The 11,880-nt window shown below is 40.2% G+C and overlaps 1 long non-coding RNA gene across 1 annotated transcript; it reads right to left on the bottom strand.

Moving 5' to 3' along the window:
• Positions 1-7,700: 7,700 nt before the first annotated feature.
• On the bottom strand, positions 7,701-8,263 carry LOC307170989. Its single transcript, XR_013823468.1, has 4 exons — positions 8,228-8,263; positions 7,983-8,047; positions 7,823-7,882; positions 7,701-7,740 (listed from the first exon to the last, which is right to left on the bottom strand). It is a non-coding gene; the product is annotated as an uncharacterized lncRNA (long non-coding RNA).
• Between the last annotated feature and the right edge of the window lie 3,617 nt (positions 8,264-11,880).

Genomic DNA, 11,880 nt, shown 5'->3' on the forward strand with positions numbered 1-11,880 from the left:
TTATAGAAGTTCCGTTACATCGTGTTCACTTGAACTCTGAATTGGTGTCAGGGAACGTGATAGTAGGTGTTCGGTCGTCTTTGCCCATTCCTGACGTAACTTTCATCTTGGGAAACGATTTAGCTGGAGGCAGTGTGTGGAGTTGTTCAAATGTGCCACCTGAAGTTGTGTCGTCACCTCTCGATGCTACTGCTGATGAGTGTGCTGTAAAGCACCCTGATGTGTTTTCAGCATGTGCAGTTACACGTTCTATGGCTAAACCTGATGTTCATATCTCAGAGGAGGTGGAGTTAAGTGGTACGTGGTTTGAAAATCCTGGTTTAACCAATTTGTCTTCTGTTGCTCCACAGGGGGAATTAGATCCGCATCCTCTGAGTGCTGAAAAAGTTTTTGAACATCTTGGTGATTCGTCTCTGTCTTCTGATAAACTAATTGCCACTCAAAGGTCAGATCCTACGCTTGCGTCATTATTTGAACTCGCTCATACAGATCAGACGTTTGGGAATCCACCCCAGGGTTACTTTCTCAGAGATGGGATATTGATGAGAAAGTGGGTGCCTTCTATCTCGTCTGATAACTGGAATGTTGTTGATCAAATTGTGATTCCAGTGGGTTATCGAGACATGATATTAAGTGTGGCTCATGATGGTACGGCTGGTCATTTGGGTGTAAGAAAAACATACAATCGAGTTTTGCGTAACTTCTACTGGCCTTGTTTGAAGAAAGATGTGTCCCGCTATTGTCAGACTTGCCATACTTGTCAAATGGTTGGGAAGCCTAATCAAACTATTCCTCCTGCTCCGTTGTTTCCGGTTCCTGTGGTGACTGAACCTTTTGAGCACATAATCATTGATTGTGTTGGGCCTCTTCCTCGTTCAAAGTCCGGTTGTAAATACTTGCTGACCATAATGTGTGCGACTACACGTTTTCCTGAGGCGGTACCGTTACGTACGATAACCGCTAGAACGATATCTAAAGCACTTATTAAGTTCTTTACACTGTTCGGTTTACCGAAAGTAGTCCAGAGCGATCAAGGTACTAATTTTACATCTCGTATTTTTTCGCAAGTGCTTAAACGTCTCCACATTAAACACAATTTTTCATCTGTGTTTCATCCTGAAAGTCAGGGCGCATTAGAAAGGTTTCACCAGACCTTGAAATCTATGCTTCGCTCTTACTGTTTCGAGCTCGAACGAGATTGGGAGGAGGGAATTCCATGGCTACTTTTTGCTTCACGTGAGGTAGTGCAGGAATCACTTGGGTTTAGTCCCGCTGATTTGGTTTTTGGCCATACTCCGCGTGGACCGTTGACAGTCCTGAAAGAAAGTTGGCTATCCGATCAAAAATGTAAGTCTCTTCCTGAGTACGTTACTGATTTTCGTACCCGTCTTCATAGAGTCCGTGAGTTAGCTAAACAAAATCTTGAGAAAGCACAAGGTAAAATGAAGGTCTGGTATGATAAGAAGGCTAGAGAACGAAGTTTCAGACCGGGTGACAGAGTGCTGGTTTTGTTACCTGTGCTGGGAGGGTCGCTGCAGGCTCGGTATAGTGGTCCCTATGTAGTGGAAAAGAAACTTTCTGACCGTGATTATGTTATTCATCTCCCAGATCGCCGTAAAAGTTCCAAAGTTTTCCATATTAATATGATGAAGGTCTATCATGAGAGGGAATCGAGTATGGAGAAGTCCCTGAAAAATGTTCCTCCCAGCATAAAACCAGTTGATCTGACTGCTGCTGTATGCTTGGCTGTACAGGAACCGTTGTATGAAGAGGTGGGACCTTCTAGATGTGTAGTTGAGGGTCGATTGAGAAATTCTGAAGTGTTACTAACATTGTCTAGTCAACTATCACATTTGTCTGCTGTGCAACAAACTGACGTTTTGGAATTGGTGAAGAACTTCTCGATATTGTTTGGTGATATTCCTACTCAAACGTCTGTTATAGAGCACGATATAGATGTGGGAGTCACTCGACCTATTAAGCAACATCCATATCGTGTTAATCCAATTAAAAGATCTCTTTTGGATAAGGAAGTTCAGTATATGCTAGAGAATCAAATCGCAGAGCCTAGTATTAGTCCCTGGAGTTCACCGTGTTTGCTGGTGGAGAAGTCTGATGGTAGTTATCGATTCTGCACTGACTATCGCCGAGTAAATGCTGTAACCAAGGCTGATTGTTATCCGTTGCCGAGAGTAGATGACTGTGTAGATCGTGTAGGTTCCGCTACATACGTCTCTAAACTGGACTTGTTAAAAGGATACTGGCAGGTACCTTTAACGGATCGTGCTAAGGAGATTTCAGCGTTCGTAACTCCTGATGCGTTCCTTAATTATAGGGTAATGGCTTTCGGAATGCGAAATGCTCCTAGCACGTTCCAGAGACTCGTGAACACTGTTCTGGCTGGTGTTTCTGGTTGTGAAGCCTATTTGGACGACCTAGTTTTATACAGTTCTTCCTGGGATGAGCATTTGAACTTGCTTGGGCAGGTTTTTTCCCGTTTGGCAGATGCAGATCTGACTGTCAATTTAAGTAAATGTGAATTCGGCAAAGCTAACCTAATTTATTTAGGTAAAGTGATTGGTGGGGGACAGGTTCGTCCAGTTGCGGCAAAGGTTACCGCAATTTGAGTTTCCGTCACCTGTCGATCGAAAACAACTGCGCCGCTTTCTAGGGATGGTCGGTTATTATCGAGCGTTCTGTAAAAATTTTGCTACTGTGGTTTCACCCCTTACCGATTTGTTAAGTCCTAAGCCGTTATTTCACTGGTCAGACTCGTGTCAGAGTGCTTTTGAGAATGTTAAGTCCTTGTTGATTTCAGCGCCTGTTTTGCTGGCACCGGATCACTTAAGACCTTTTAGTCTCGCAGTGGATGCGAGTGACGTGGGTGCGGGAGCTGTTCTCCAGCAGAGGGGTTCTGATGAGGTAGAACACCCTGTCTGTTACTTTTCAAAGAAGTTTGTTGCTGCCCAAAGGAATTATTCTACTATTGAGAAGGAGGCTTTGGCTTTAGTCCTCGCCATCTGTCATTTTGAGGTCTATTTGACTTGCTCTCATCCTATTGTTGTGTATTGTGATCACAATCCTCTTCTGTTTTTGAATTCAATGCGCAACACTAATCAGCGTCTTATGCGTTGGAGTCTGACGTTACAACCATATGACCTCGATATTAAACACGTTCGAGGTAAGGATAATCTGGTGGCTGATGCCCTGTCCCGGGTGGGTTACTAAACTAGAAAAAGGTAAAAGGTGAAGGTTCACTTTTGGGGGGTGAAGGTGTTACATATTCATGTATTTGTGATTCATTTGTTTCATGTTATGTTCGGTTTGTCCTCTAGGGGGCAAGTATGTGTGTTTTTGTTTTAATTAGGACTGATTGCCGGCACCTGTGGATCCTGTGTGTTTGGCATAAGAAGTCTAAGCGGCCAAACCTGCGTGGCGGGCGGGGTGATCGGCGGCGGTTCTGTGTGCTCTCTTGTGGTGTCTTACCCCGGTTCATTTTCCTATCGTTATGTCTACGTCACTTTTGTTAATAAACCCCTATTGTACGAGCTGAGTTGTTTGTGTCCTCTCTTGTGTTATGGCCGCGGTCGTAACAAGCTATGTCTTTATTATTATTCTAAGAACCCAACACAACACGCACAATTATCCGTTAACTTGATAAATGTTGCAGATATGTTTTATGCACAAACAAATGCCTTTCAACGTGCACAATTCAGAAGTAAATGAATGTGCAGCAATTTGTACAAATAGAGAGTCTGTAAGCCTACTATACGTGTTGTAGCCATTAAATAAGCTCATTCAGTTTAATTAAAATATTATTATGTTTTATTATTATTATTATTTTCATCTAGCCTATGTTGAATATAAAAACGTTAAGAGTAAGATAGGATGCGCAATATATCGAGAGATATGGAGCGGGTCAGACATGATTTTGACCACTTAATTAAGATTTGCATTGTAGAAAGCCTTTCTTTAAAGTGAATTTCGTTTTGTATAAATTGTATCTTAATTTTAATATTTTTTTCATCAACCAATTGCCTGTATTTAATAAGCAAATATAGCAGACATTATAATCATGGAGGCGTCCGCGCGGTCACTTGCATTGCACGTGAACTGGAGCGCATCTCATCCTAACTTAACCGAAACTCAGTGTAGCCTATGCCTCACACAGACATGAGAAATATAGAAAGCTTGAAATGTCTTTAAACAAAACAATTCAAAACGAAAAGAAATAGGCTACTCTCTGATTATGTAATGATGTGCATTTCTCTCTATAGGCGCGTTCACTACGGAGATGGCGATCGTCAACTTAATCTTTGCAGCTGACACTGTTTATTAATAAAAATCAATGCATGCGCGTCACCGGATTTACAAATGCACATCTTGCTTGTTGCACGCACACATATTATGTAGGCTACATATTACGAAATAACGAGATATTATGTTGAAATAATTAGGCTAATTATTAATTATCATTATTAATAATAAATCTATAAGAATATTTGATTGAATGCTGAATGTTGCTTGTTCAATTGAATAAAATTAATACTTTAATTGTGATAATTAAAATAATTGATTATTAAATATTAAGTGGCCTATGTTTGCTCATTTATTAATACTATTTGTATATAATATATCTAGCACCCCCTCAGTACCTGTGTCACGGGGTGTCAAGCGGCTGGGCGGAACCTTTTTTTTCATGAGGATGTTTCCCCGCCGGAGGAGTTCCGGTGCGACACCTGGCCGGTTCCGGTTGCCCATGAGCATGTTCAGACGCGGGGATTAAATGAAGAAAGGTGTATCAGGTGTGCGATGAGAGGGTGGAGGTTGGTGATTGGGACATGTAGCAGGAAGGTGGCTCATAAAAGGACACTTTGGTGGTGAGGAAGGGGGCAGGAAGAGAGAGGAGATGTGAGGCACACAGCACGTGAGCGGCCGCGGATGCGGAGGGAGGCCGCGAGAGAAAGAGAGAGAAAGAGAGAGAAAGAGAGAGAAAGAGAGAGAGAGAGGACTTCGGCTGGATTGCGGGTGTAAGCCTTTGTTGCACCGTGAGTCTGTTGAATTGCAGTTTTATTGTGGAGATGAGCACGAGTGAAACCTTGCAGTGTGTGGTGGATATGCGAGTGTGGGAATTGTTTCTGCTGTCCACTCGCAGTCACAGCTGTCCATTGACCTCCTCTCTGCCTGAGCCCTGTGAGTGTACAGCTGTGCTGGTGAAATATTATTAACCCTCTGGGGTCTGGGCTGTTTTTGGGGCCCTTGAGATGTTCTGACATGCCCTGACATTTGTGCTTTTTTCAGTTGCTTATAAACATATTAATGGCAAAGGTGTAAATTCACTCTATAAAGCACAAACAGGGCTACCATAATATGTGAGCCATGTGTATGTACATGTTTTCATTTTTGAAAGAATAATGTTTATGCGTGGTTATTGAAAAAAATAAAAAATTAAATTTCTGAAATAAGGCCACAAAACACATAGTAAATATGTGTCAATAAGACTTTTGACTAATGGATGTCCTCGCCTAGTGTTTTTTCTTCAAAATTATGTGAAAATAGTCTTGCTTTATCGTTCACATAAAACCATACATTGATTTAAATTGATGTAAAACAGGTTTTGCTTGGAAAGCCAATATGCGAGGGGGAGGAGTAGTTTACACCTTTGATTACAGTGTCCCACCCACTTTGCATAATGATGAGCCATTCACTCAGGTGTGAAACTGACTGAGCCACAATACAAGGACAAAAGATATATTTAGAAGACTTATGTTGACCATTTAAGATTTTGCTTACATCTATCTTGTAAATATGTTTTGCTATTTTATTAAAAAGGTTACAATTACAACAATAATTACAATTTCAACAATATTTCAAGTGTACTCTTTCTTTGTAAAAAAAAAAAATGCTTATAGGCCTACATTTTATCTATGTATTCATATTTCAGTCGATTTTTACTCATCTCAGTAGCAATACAGTTTGCTAAAACATCATCATTCATTCACACACGCGATTTAAATTGAACTTCTGGCAAAGATGAAGTTGACGATAGGCTATTGACTCGCGATCTTCGCAGTAGGCTAGTGTTTTGGATGGTTTTGTTTAGAACCAGCTTTCTGTAAATATATTTCACATTTTTTAGACATGTGAGGCGAGTAGGCTACGGTCTGGTTCATGATGATCTCCAGTTCAAGCACCTTATGTTGTGGTTGCTAGCCTATATTTACTTTAAATCCAGGAAATTTGTTAATGAAAAAATTATTAAAATTAAGATACAATTCACTGTTAGACTTTTCAAGGGTTTTTTACAGTAACTTACTGGCAACACTGTTGCCAGTAAGTTACTGTAATTAAGAGTTACAGTACCAAACCGTATTTCAGTTTTGTGTAAATACAGTGCATTACTGTAAAAACGAAGCTAATCAGTACAGTGCATTACTGTAAAAACGAAGCTAATCAGTACACTACTGTAATTATTTTTATTTGTACTAAATATAAATTAGATTTGATAATTTTGATATATGATTAATTTTATTTTTATCCTACATAAGTACTACTTTCACAATTAGACAAAGTTATCACAAAATACCATTTTTTTATTTAAAACATTTCGTATATATATCACAAAATAAACATGCCAATGCTGGAAATGATGTGTGAAATTTTTACACATTAATGGGTGAGTTTAGAGACAACATTTTTTTGTGTTAATTTTAACTCATTCATTGTGTTAATGATTTTAACAAAGTAAATATGTCAGAGAGGTTAGCACAAATATGTGTAAACGTGTTAAATTAGCACATTATGTGCTGTCCATTTTATGTGCAAACATTTTTGAAAACATACATAAAACCATAAACAAAACATTAGCATTTGACTAAATGAATGTAGAGTCATTGGTTGTTTAGCTTATACAAGTATTATAATGAAATATCAACCTTTACATTCATAAAACTGCAGAATATAAATACATTTTTAAGCATTCAAAAAGGAAATGTCCAAAACAGGACAAAACACAGTTCTTTTCACAATACAAGAAACATAACCCCACCTTAAAAATAATTTCACTTATTTCCAAAAATGTGTTGGATTCATGTACACTGGTGGCCAAAAGAAATATTTAAGTGTCTTAATGTTTTTGAAAGAAGTCTCTTTGATGCTCAAGAAACATTTATTATTATTATCAATGTCTGACTGTCTACTTCTCCATCTTTTCTACAGCATAGGAGTAAAAGTCATCATCAAAATAATCTTTAAAAAGCCAACACAATGTTTTTGTCCACCTTTGTGAATAAATGAACTTCTCCAAAGATTGGTTCCTGTTCAGAACTTGATTGACAACATCAGAATGTTCCCTGGTCTGCATGCGTGCCCACAAACACAAATGTACTCAGTCCTTCAAAGGAGATCCCGGTTCCAAAACTATATGAGAGAGAGAGAGAGAGAGAGAGAGAGAGAGAGAGAGAGAGAGAGAGAGAGAGAGAGAGAAAATATTAGTGTCACATTATTTTTAACCTCCTTTTTTGTTAATTTGTATTATTATTTTCACAAAAACTTAAGAATATATATTTGTAAACAGCTTTTGTCAATAAATAGCATACAAAAGAACTAAATTAAATTATGCCAGATTAAATTTTATACTTACAAATCCTAAATTCTGTCCAAAAATGCTGAGATCCATAGAAAAAACGACTGAAACCGATGATTTTAGCCCATTTTAGCTTGTCTGCAGTGAAGGAGTACCTGTTTGAGACAAATACACAGTAAGATACATGCAAGAAATCACTGTGTGATGATCTTCTCCTTCCTACAGTAGTTAACCCACCTGTGCGCTGATATTAGGACCTTCCTAGTCAGGTGGGACTGCAATGGTAGAGTCTTCTGGCTAATAAAATATCAAAATAATGCAAAAATATAAACTTAAGTTGTTTAGAATGCTAGATTTGGTATGAATGAATTAGTGAGAGTTTTACTGCAGTGCTTACCTGGATACATTTAATCTGGTGAGACTGAACAAAGACAATGGTCCATCTTCTGATTGGTTCATTTGCTGTGTAATAAAGTTAGACATAATGCAAAGGTCACTTATTTGATATAAAGTTTATAGAGATTTTATAAGATATTGTAAGCTACCTAGTCTGCACCAGTGGCTCAAAGCAATTTTCACATAGTGTATGCTAATCATTTCAGCAAACTTATCTCAAAATATATCACAAATGGGCTGCTTTACCTCTGGAATCTTGCTAGAAGTCACTGGCGCGAATTGACGCTTTGTTGCAGTTGCCTTTAAACACAAAAATGGAAGTAAATATTAAATTCCATTAAAAAAAAAAACTATAATATGGTATAGTTTGAAAAATAATGCTAACTATAAGGTTCTCATCAGTAGGCCAACATTAGGCTATAAACAGAATTTCACATTAGTTTATTCACATTTATTGTTTATGTAAACTCGTTGCTCGTTGGCAAACAAAGTGTGTAAAATGAAACGTTAGCTCAGTTTACTATGGTAAAGTTCGTTACCGCCATGTTGACGACGAGTAACGTTAGGCTAACGTTAACGTTATAACATAGGTTAAACTGGGCACAATCCTGTCAACACACACAGAAGGTTTTTTTTTGTTTTTTTTTACCTTGCTTGCTGATCTCTCTCTCGGTGAAGTGAATTCCGTCTCTTCCCCGGGCCAGACACGAACGTCGCGATCCAACAAAACACAGACCCCATTACCTACACTGGATGCTCTGACGCGACACGACAAATCCCAGACAGTGTAGTGATGCGCCGCAGCCGTTATATTTCTGACGTAGTCCGATAGGCTACGAGTCTAAGCGCTCGCGCTATTTCTGACAAGGGACAAACAGGTTTGCATTTAAAGGTCCGGTCGCTTCAATTTGTCCAATTTAGACAGCCTTTGGCTACTATAGCGTTGTAGACACGCGGTGTAAGGCAAAAATTAGGAAATAAAAAGCACGGTGGAATGGTCCCAGCCAGAGAGGCAGTTACGTCAAATACAGTAGTATACAGCAAATTTAAAAAATACAGTAAGTCTCTGTATGTGGTGTTAGACGTCACAGAAAATTCCCATGATGCAATGGGAATCACAGTTATTTACTGTAAAGAGAAATAGCAGTATAATACTGGGGGATTTAAAGTAAATAACTGTAGAAATTACAGAAAAGTCTAACAGTGTTGATACAAAACGAAATTCGTTTTAAAGAAAGGATTTGTACTTTCTGTTTTGAGGTCTCTGTGAAAGTTTGAAAGTCTTTTAGTGCTTTTTTTAGAGCGCTCGCGTCCATAATGGAGAACTGTCACGTAATATTGTTTTTCCTCATAAATGCGAACACGAAAAAATAAAAGACAAAAGACTTTTAAGTAAAACTTACTCCGAAATTGTGTTCTCGGCGGAATTCGCTCTTCAAAATGCTGCCGTTCGTCCTCTGAGGAAAAGGTGCATTCTTCCTCGCTGTCCAGAATCATCTGAAGGGAGTCTTTATTACCGGAGAAGCGTGTCATACTCAAAACGCGATGAACTATCAGTAAGTCTGATGAACAAACTGTGTTTTTATGGCATTGATCGGGGGGCGTATGCGATGCATACTAGATCAGGTCAACTATTTACATGTGAATCGCGCCGGGGGCGGGGCGGCTGCAGCTCATTTAGAGATAATGAAGGGAGAAGGAAAAACGGTACCTCTCCTTGCTTTCAAAGGGATTACATGAGTTAAAAACATTTGTTTTTTATATAAATTACTTCATTTAAAAGAAGAGATTTCAAGCTTCATAAAGACATACCTCACGTGCCTGTGTGAGAAGTATTCGCTGAGTTATGATTCATTTTCGGACGCGTTTCAGAATGGACTACACGGACAGAGAGAAGGCAGAACTCGCTTCGTGTTTATTTTTCTTTATTTGGCAAAAAGCACAACACTTTGTTTTTATTGTGAGTATACACAAAAATAATACACATTTAACAGAATCGATTGATGTATGAAACTTGTTTTGTAAAAATCAAAGTCAAAAGAGTATTTGGGGTCTCAATTCAACTCATAAGGAAAAAAGCGAGCAGATCACGCCGGCGTGATCTCCGACCTCTGAGGGTTAACCTCCTCTCTGCCTGAGCCCTGTGAGTGTACAGCTACGCTGGTGAAATACTATTAACCTCTTCTCTGCCTGAGCCCTGTGAGTGTACAGCTACGCTGGTGAAATACTATTAACCTCTTCTCTGCCTGAGCCCTGTGAGTGTACAGCTACGCTGGTGAAATACTATTAACCTCTTCTCTGCCTGAGCCCTGTGAGTGTACAGCTACGCTGGTGAAATACTATTAACCTCTTCTCTGCCTGATCCCTGTGAGTGCACAGCTACACTGGTGAGATACGTAACCTCTTCTCTGCCTGAGCCCTGTGAGTGTACAGCTGCATTGGTGCAATACCTGTCATCCTCTCTGCCTGAGCCCTGTGAGTGTACAGCTACGCTGGTGAAATACTAGTAACCTCTTCTCTGCCTGAGCCCTGTGAGTGTACAGCTACGCTGGTGAGATACGTAACCCCTTCTCTGTCTGAAAGTGCTGAGATACGCGAAGAGAACGCTGAAGAAGAGAACGCGGAAGCTGTGAATTATGTTCATTCCTCTCTCTGTCTGAAGGTGCTGAGATACGCGAAGAGAACGCTGAAGAAGAGAACGCGGAAGCTGTGAATTATGTTCATCCCTCTCTCTGTCTGAAGGTGCTGAGATACGCGAAGAGAACGCTGAAGAAGAGAACGCGGAAGCTGTGAATTATGTTCATTCCTCTCTCTGTCTGAAGGTGCTGAGATACGCGAAGAGAACGCTGAAGAAGAGAACGCGGAAGCTGTGAATTATGTTCATTCCTCTCTCTGTCTGAAGGTGCTGAGATACGCGAAGAGAACGCTGAAGAAGAGAACGCGGAAGCTGTGAATTATGTTCATCCCTCTCTCTGTCTGAAGGTGTTGAGATACGCGAAGAGAACGCTGAAGAAGAGAACGCGGAAGCTGTGAATTATGTTCATTCCTCTCTCTGTTTGAAGGTGCTGAGATACGCGAAGAGAATGCTGAAGAAGAGAACGCGGAAGCTGTGAATTATGTTCATTCCTCTCTCTGTCTGAAGGTGCTGAGATACGCGAAGAGAACGCTGAAGAAGAGAACGCGGAAGCTGTGAACTATATTCATTCCTCTCTCTGTCTGAAGGTGCTGAGATACGCGAAGAGAACGCTGAAGAAGAGAACGCGGAAGCTGTGAATTATGTTCATCCCTCTCTCTGTCTGAAGGTGTTGAGATACGCGAAGAGAACGCTGAAGAAGAGAACGCGGAAGCTGTGAACTATATTCATTCCTCTCTCTGTCTGAAGGTGCTGAGATACGCGAAGAGAACGTTGAAGAAGAGAATGCGGAAGCTGTGAATTATGTTCATCCCTCTCTCTGTCTGAAGGTGTTGAGATACGCGAAGAGAACGCTGAAGAAGAGAATGCGGAAGCTGTGAATTATGTTCATTCCTCTCTCTGTCTGTAAGTGCTGAGATACACGAAGAGAACGCTGGAGAAGAGACTTTTTAAGATTGTTTTTATTATTTAATAAAGAGCATATTTATTTTGAATTCTGTGTCCGCCTTTTTCCCTTCGTGTCCACGGCCAGCTCCTCAGGGGCGGCACGCAAGCGAGGGGTGGGCGGCCCGCTGGCGCTCCACCCCGACCTGTGACACCTGCGTTAAAAAATTCTCTGGCGCCGCCCCTGGTTATAACGGCCCACGTATTAAAAAAATTGTCAGGTTTAAATCGGGCTTGGGTTCATAATTACAGTTAATGTGTCGGGCCGGGCGTGTGGTGGTAGTCAGATACCCATGCCATTAAAATGACTCATTTTCGTCTG

Source organism: Squalius cephalus (assembly GCF_949319135.1).
Source record: "Squalius cephalus genome assembly, chromosome: 14".
NCBI lineage: Eukaryota > Metazoa > Chordata > Actinopteri > Cypriniformes > Leuciscidae > Squalius > Squalius cephalus.